This window comes from Somniosus microcephalus, unplaced genomic scaffold, assembly GCF_052327205.1.
Source record: "Somniosus microcephalus isolate GS21.2 unplaced genomic scaffold, FLI_Smic_1.0 unresolved_chr2, whole genome shotgun sequence".
Lineage (NCBI taxonomy): Eukaryota > Metazoa > Chordata > Chondrichthyes > Squaliformes > Somniosidae > Somniosus > Somniosus microcephalus.
In genome coordinates, this window is record NW_028225180.1 from 23,371,244 (window position 1) to 23,379,544 (window position 8,301).

The 8,301-nt window shown below is 46.8% G+C and overlaps 1 non-coding gene across 1 annotated transcript; it reads left to right on the plus strand.

The window, feature by feature from the left end:
* The first annotated feature begins 291 nt into the window (after nt 1-291).
* On the plus strand, nt 292-364 carry trnat-ugu (transfer RNA threonine (anticodon UGU)). Its single transcript has one exon. It is a non-coding gene; the product is annotated as a tRNA-Thr (tRNA).
* The last annotated feature ends 7,937 nt before the right edge of the window (nt 365-8,301 follow it).

Here is an 8,301-nt window from a genome sequence, read left to right on the forward strand (position 1 = left end):
GAGAGAGATAGAAAGGGAGTGACAGAAAGATAGAGAGAGAGTGGTAGAGACACAAAGAGGGAGAAATATAGAAAGAAGGAGGCAGAGAGACTGAGAGAGAGAGAGAGTGGACCTGAGTTGCCTTGGGACGTTTTAGTACGTGAAAGTTGCTCTATTGTTGTTGAGAGGTGACTATTGAAGAGCCTGAGGCAGGTATCGGGGGATGAGACACAATCTGAGTGGTGAACTGCGCCCTGCCTCATTCTTCAAACGCACAGCACTAACTGGAATGAGAAAAAATCCAGTGCAGGTGGCTCCATAGCTCAGGGGTTAGAGCTTTGGTCTTGTAAACCAGGGATCATGAGTTCAAGTCTCACTGGTGTCTCTGCAAATTTGTTAATTCACAGCATGTTTACTTTTAAGTGTGGAACAGCTCCAAGACCAACACGAGAAAAGGCTCTCTCTCCCTTCCCAATCTCCACCTCTCCCTCTTCCGTTCAATTCCCCTGTACTCCCCGCTTTGCCTGCCTCTCTCTCACCACATCTCTCCCTTTTCCTCTCCCACTCTGTCCTTTCCTCTTGGGGAGAGTAGAAGGAGGAGGATGGGGAGAGAAGAGATGAAGGGAAGGAGAGAGAGAGAGGGGAAGTGGACAGCTGGAAGCAGGGAGGCGGGAAGCGGTAAGACAGCGTGAGGAGAGAAGAGAAAGAAGAGGGAGGGAGAATGAGGGGAAAGGGAGAGAGAGGCAGATAGTGGGAGTTGGAGAGGGGGGATGCCGAGAGCGGCAAGGTGAGAAAGAGTGAGGGGAAGGGGAGAGAGAGGCAGATGGAGGAGGGGGAAATGAAACAGGGGAACAAAGTGGGAAGAGAGAAGGGAAGGGAAGGAGATGGAGGCAAGAGGGAGTGACAGAGTTAGAAGGGGAGGGAAGAGAAGAATGAAGGGAAGGGGTGAGAGGGAAGGAGATAGAGGAAGTGTAGGGGTTTGCAAAATTCCCCTATTTTCCTTGAAGATCGGGAAATATTGGTCCACATCGTTGTTGAAGAATTATGTGTTTTGAAATGCCGGGTTGGATCAATGTTTTTAAAGCATACTCAGAGCCACGAAAGACTGCTCTGAGATGGACAGCACATGGACAACACCGGAATCGAGGAGTTCTGTGGAAATATTCGCACACATTAAGACAGTACATTTGATTTGAATTTGTGCCCTTGAGCCTGGTCAATCACAAAAAGGTTTTCAAATGGCCGTCAGAAAGCATTGGCCAAGAACAGTGCGGCTTGGAAAAGCAGCTGGTACAGCTTGTAATGTGTCTGTGTGAAAGACCTGTCAATCAAACCAGGGAGTTTCCCTTTTGTGGAGAGGCAAGGTTTGTTTATACGAAACTGCAGGATGTTGATTTACTTACGGGATTAGCCCACTTGAACCGAAACCGCAGAACAATTGGCTTCTATTTACACAGAAAATCCAAACCCATTCAAAGCACTTACACACAATAGATACATCTAAACACAGGAAAAGGACTTTTGATATGCAACAGTTTAGGAATGAATGGGTTTTTGAATCACCCAATTCTAAACAATAAGGCAGTTGGATTCCCTTTTGTTTTAGCCCAGGTGAACTCTGGATGTGGGCGGGTACACTTCAGCCCCAGAGTGCAGACACATTAAATCAGTCACTTTGAATCAGCCAGTCATGGCTTTCTTTTGTGTATTGGAACTTTTGGGCGCGAATTTTGCACACAGACCTTTTTCAGTGCCAAACAGGAGTTGGCAGGATATAAAAGCTAGCTCCTGAGAAGCTATCTCTCTCTCTTACTTCGCTGGACCACAGGTGAGCAGGGTTTCTGACTCCTCAGCAAGGCCACCTAGTCAGGAGTTGGGGGGGGGGGTGATTTAGGGGAAATTGCTAAGATTGTTTAATCAACATTGTAGCCATCAATCCCTCGTTTTTGCCGTCTGCCTTCCCCCATTTAAGCAATTTTACTGTAATTACTGTGTTCATGTGGTATAGTTTAAATTTGATTACAGTTTCTTTAGTTTAATAAAGTTTGACTTTCTCACACCCAGACCAGTTGTCCGCTTTTAATATATCATTAATTATAAGTCCTTCAGTCAGAACTGGAAGGTGGGGTAGCGATTCGAATCCGCTGTTTGAATTGGTTTAAGGGTAGCAGGCAAAGGCTGCTGACCAGGTAAATTACCGTAAACCAGGTAAAAGGTTGGCATTGGTCAGGGTGCGGGCAAAGCTGCCTGACCAGGCAAATTACCGTAAACCAGTTAAAAGATGCCCCCCTACAGAAGGAGAGAGGTGGAAGGGGGCAAGAGACAGAGTGAGAAGGGGAGAGAGCGGGAAAGTGGAGAGTGTGAGAGAATAGATGAGAGAAGGGCGGATGGAGGAAGAGCAATGAGACTGAGGAAGGGCGAAGGGGAGAGAGAGTAAAAGTAACAGAGAGGGAGAGAGAAAGAGAGAGAAAGTGAGAGCGCCACAGAGAAAAAGAGAAAGAGCTAGAAAGGGACAGAGAGTGACAGAAAGATAGAGAGAGAGTGGTAGAGACACAAAGAGGGAGAAATATAGAAAGAAGGAGGCAGAGAGACTGAGAGAGAGATGAGTGTAACTGAGTTGCCTTGGGACGTTTTAGTACGTGAAAGTTGCTCTATTGTTGTTGAGAGGCGACTATTGAAGAGCCTGAGGCAGGTATCGGGGGATGAGACACAAACTGAGTGGTGAACTGCGCCCTGCCTCATCCTTCAAAAACACAGCACTAACTGGAATGAGAAACACTCCTCTGCAGCTGGCTCCGTAGCTCAGTGGTTCGAGCACCGGTCTTGTAAACCAGCGGTCGTGAGTTCAAATCCTCTCTGGGGTCTCTGCAAATTTGTTAATTTACAGCATGTTTACTTTTAAGTATGAAACAGCTCCGAGACCAACATGAGAACAGGCTCTCTCTCCCTCACCTTCTGCTCAATTCCTCTGTACTCCCCCTCTTTGCCCTTCGCTCACTCTCTCACCTTACCCTCTCTCTTTCCCCCTCTCACTCTGTCCTTTCCTCTTGGGGAGTGTAAGGAGGATGGGGAGAGCAGAGGCGAAAGGGAGAGAGAGGGTGTAGGGGAGAGAGAGTGTTGGTGAAGTGGAGAGAGTGAAGGAGATAGAGAGAGGGGAAGGAGAGAGTGTGTGGGTGAAGGGGAGATAGAGGGGAAGTGGAGAGATGCGGAATGGGACAGAGAGAGGGAGAAGCATAGAAGATAGGAGCAGGAGTAGGCCATTCGGCCCCTCGAGCCTGCTCCGCCATTCAATGAGATCATGGCTGATCTTCCAACTCAGTACCCGGTCCCTGCTTTCTCCCCCGATCCCTTTAGCCTTAAGAAATATATCTAACTCCTTCTTGAATATAGTTAATGAATTGGCCTCAACTGCCTTCTGTGGTAGAGAATTCCACAGGTTCACCACTCTCTGGGTGAAGAAATTCCTCCTCATCTCAGCCATAAATGGCTTACCCCTTATCTTTAGACTGTGACCCCTGGTTCTGGACTCCCCCGCCATCAGGAACATCCTTCCTGCATCTAGTCTTTCTAGTCCTGTTAGAAATGTATAAGTTCAATGATGTCCCCTCTCATTCTTCTAAACTCCAGTGAGTAAAAGCCCAATCGACCCAATCTCTCCTTATACGTCATTCCTGCCATCCCAGGTATCAGTCTGGTAAATCTTCGCTGCACTCCCTCCATGGCAATTGCATCCTTCCTCAGATAAGGCGACCAAAACTGCACACAATGCTCAAGGTGTGGTCTCACCAAGGCCCTGTACAACTGTAGCAAGACATCTTTGCTCCTGTACTCGAACCCTCTCACGACGAAGGCCAACATACCATTTGCCTTCTTAACCGCCTGCTGCACCTGCATGCTTCAGTGACTGGTGCACAAGGACACCCAGATCTCGTTGCACTTCCCCTTCTCCCAATCGATTGCCGTTCAGATAATAATCTGCCTTCCTGTTTTTACCACCGGAGTGGATAACCTCGCATTTATCCACATTACACTGCATCTGCCATACATCTGCCCAATCACCCAACCTGCCCAAATCATACTGGAGTTTCTCGGCATCCTCCTCAAAGCACACACGCCCACCTAGCTTTGTGTCATCTGCAAACTTGGAGATATTACATCTAGTTCCCTCGTCTAGATCATTAATATATATTGTGAATAGCTGGGTTCCTAGGACTGACCCCTGCGGTACCCCACTTGCCACTGCCTGCCACTCGGAAAACGACCCGTTTATTCCAACTCTTTGCTTTCTGTCTGCCAACCAGTTCTCTATCGAAGTCAGTACTTTGCCCCAATCCCATGTGCCTTACATTTACATGCTAATCTCTTATGCGGGACCTTATCGAAAGCCTTCTGAAAGTCCAAATACATCACATCCACTGGTTCTCCCTTATCTATTCTGTCAGTTACATCCTCAAAAAATTCCAGTAGATTAGTCAAGATTAGTCAAGCATGATTTACCTTTTGTAAATCCATGTTGACTTTGTCCGATCCTGTCACTGTTTTCCAAGTGCTATTCAATTACATCTTTTATAATGGACTCTAGCATTTTCCCCACTACCTCTACAAATTTAGCTTCTGTTTCTAAACTCACTGTTAATTCACAGCATGTTTACTTTTAATTATGAAATAGCTCCGAGCCCAACCCGAGAACAGGCTCTCTCTCCCTTCCCCATCTCCACCTCCCCCTCTCCTTCTGTTCAATTCCCCTGAACGCCCACTCTTTGCCTCTCTCTCCTCCTTACCCCTCTCTCTCTCTCCCCTTCACCCTCTCTCTACACATCCCTCTTCACTCTCTCTCTCCCTCCGCCTCTCTCTCACCTTCCCCACCTCCCCTTCACCTCCTCTCTCTACACTTTCCCCGCTCTCTCACCACTTCCCTTCCTCCTACTCTCTCCCCTTTCCTCTCTCTTTCCCCCCCTCACTCTGTCCTTTCCTCTTGGGGAGAGTAGAAGGAGGGAGAGAGAAAAGGGAAGGGGAGAGAGTGTGGGTGAAGTGGAGAGAGGGAAGGAGATAGAGGGAGGGGAAGGGGAGAGAGTGTGGGTGAAGTGGAGAGAGGGAAGGAGATAGAGGGAGGGGAAGGGGAGAGAGTGTGGGTGAAGTGGAGAGAGGGAAGGAGATAGAGGGAGGGGAAGGGGAGAGAGTGTGGGTGAAGTGGAGAGAGGGAAGGAGATAGAGGGAGGGGAGGGGAGAGAGTGTGGGTGAAGTGGAGAGAGGGAAGGAGATAGAGGGAGGGGAAGGGGAGAGAGTGTGGGTGAAGTGGAGAGGGAAGGCAATAGAGGGAGGGGAGGGGAGAGAGAGGCAGATGGAGGAGGGGGAAATGAGAGAGGTGAAATGGGAGAGACAGATTGGGAAGGGAGAGGAGAGAGAAAAGGAGGGAAGGAGATAGAGGGATGAGGGAGTGACAGAGTTAGAAGGGGAGAGGGGGAGGGAAGCGAAGATTGAAGGGAAGGAGATAGAGAGAGGGAAGGAGAGAGGTGGAAGGGGAGAGAGAGCGAAGCAGAGAGACAGGGTGAGAAGGGGAGAGAGAGAGAAAGTGAGAGAGAGAGTGCAAGTCAGAGAGAGGGAGAGAGAAAGTAAGAGAGAGAAAGAGAGAGAAAGAGAGAGAGAGAATGTGAGAGAGAAAGTGAGAGAGAGAATGTGAGAGTGAGAACGTGAGAGAGAAAGTGAGAGAGAGTGAGAAAGGGAGAGAGAGAAAGTGATAGAGAATGTGATAGAGAAAGTGAGAGTAATAAAGCAAGAGAGATAGAATGTGAGTGAGAGAGAAAGTGTGCGAGAGAGAGAACGAGAAAGTGAGAGCAAGAGAGATAGAGAGAAAGGGATGGAGGGAGAGAAAGTGAGAGAGAGAGAAAATGAGAGAGAGAAACAGAGAGAGAGAGAGAGAAAGAGAGTGTGAGAGAGAAAAAGAGAGAGAAAGTGAGAGAGGGAGAGCAAGTGAGAGAGCAATTGAGATAGTCAACGCGAGAGAGGGAAAGTGAGAGAGAAAGTGAGAGAGAGAGAGAGAAAGTGAGGTAGAGAAAAATTGAGAGAAACTGAGAGAAAGAGAGAGAGAGAAAGTGACAGAGAAAAATTGAGAGAGAGAAAGAGAGAGGAGAGAGAGAAACTGAGAGAAAGAGAGAACAAGTGAGAGAGAGAGGTAAAATGAGAGTGAGAAACAGAGAGAAAGTGAGAGAGACACAGAGAAAAAGAGAAAGAGGTAGAAAGGGAGTGACAGAGACGACCAAAAACTCCCATACCTACTAGGGGAAGAGAGAAATTGTGTAACACTAGCGGCACACTATGTTACAGCTTGCCATAAACAGAGGGACAACCACTAAGTATAAGAAAAGAGTATATATAAATTATATGAAAGTATATTTATACACTCAGGGATATATCTGTTTATACACTGTATGGATAGATCGGTATTTTTGTGAACAAACATGAATGTTTTTCGATGCTTTGGCAACATAAGATGTAACTTGTCATGCCAATAAAGCGACTTGAATTGAATTGAATTGAATTGAATTGAGTGACAGAAAGATAGAGAGAAAGATAGAGAGAGAGCGGTAGAGACACAAAGAGGGAGAAATATAAAAAGAAGGAGACAGAGAGACTGAGAGAGAGTTAGAGTGTAACTGAGTTGCCTTGGGACATTTTATTACATGAAAGTTGCTCTATTGTAGTTGTGAGGTGACTATTGAAGAGCCTGAGGCAGGTAACGGGGGATGAGACACAATCTGAGTGGTGAACTGCGCCCTACCTCATTCTTCAAACACATAGCACTATTCAATTCAATTCAATTCAAATCACTTTATTGGCATGATGACAAGGTACATCTTATGTTGCCAAAGCATCGAAAAACATTCATGGTTGAACATATAAACACTGATCTATCCATACAGTGTAGAAACAGATATATCCCTGAGTGTATAAATATACATTCATATAATTTGTATATACTCTTTTCTTATATTTAGCGGTTGTCCCTCTGTTTATGGCAAGCTGTAACATAGTGTGCCGCTAAGGTTACACAATTTCTCTCTTCCCCTAATAGGTGTGGGAGTTTTTGGTCGTCATTCAAATTTCTGAACTCCGGGCATATTTTTGTGAATTTTGGGTAGGATTTCTCCCTTATGCCCTGATATTTTCTACAAGCTGTGAGGAACTGCATCTCTGTCTCCACCACACCCTGACTGCAATGAGAACATATCCTGTCCTCTCTTGGTAGCCGGGTCTGCCTGTGTCTACCTTTTTCGATCACCAGGCTATGTTCACTAAGTCTGTACATTGTCAAGGTTATTCTCAGTTTGCTATCCTTTACCATGGTCAGGTAATCAGCCATGTTGTGTTGCACTAACTGGAATGAGAATCAATCCTGTATCGGTGGCTCCATAGCTCAGGGGTTAGAGCACTGATCTTGTAAAGTCAAGGGTTGGTGAGTTCAAATCTCATTTGATGGGCCTGTGCAAAGTTAGTTTTTGTTTCTGAACTTGCCATTAATCCACCGCATGTTTTCTTTTAAGTATGAAACAATTCAGAGACCATCCCAAGAACAGGCTCTCACTCCCCTGTTCTCCCCTTCACCCTCTCTCTTCACATTCCCCTCTCTCTCTACCCTTCCCTCTCTCACTCTGTCCTTTCCTCTTGGGGAGACAAGGCGGCGGATGGGGAGAGAGAGATTAAAGGGAATGAGAGAGACTGTGGGTGAAGTGCAGAGAGGGCCAGAGATAGAGAGAGGGGAAGGAGAGAGACTGTGGGGAAAGGGATAGAGAGAGGGGAAGGAGAGAGAGTGTGGGGAAAGGAATAGAGAGAGGGGAAGGAGAGAGACTGTGGGGAAAGGAGAGACAGGGAAGGAGATGGAGAGATGGAAGGAGAGAGGCGGAATGGGAGAGAAAGAGGGAAGCAAAGAGGAGAGAGGGAGAGGGAGAGAGAAAGAGAGAGGAGGTAGCGAAAGTGAGAAAGAGAAATAGAGAGAGAGAAAGTGAGAGAGAGGGAATGTGAGTGAGAGATAAAGAGAGAGCAAGAAAGGGAGTGACAGAAAGATAGAGAGAGAGTGGTAGAGACACAAAGAGGGAGAAATATAGAAAGAAGGTGGCAGAGAGACTGAGAGAGAGATAGAGTGTAACTGAGTTGCCTTGGGACGTTTTAGTACGTGAAAGTTGCTCTATTGTTGTTGAGAGGTGACTATTGAAGAGCCTGAGGCAGGTATCGGGGGATGAGACACAATCTGAGTGGTGAACTGCGCCCGGCCTCATTCTTCAAACACACAGCACTAACTGGAATGAGAAATATTTTAGTGCAGGT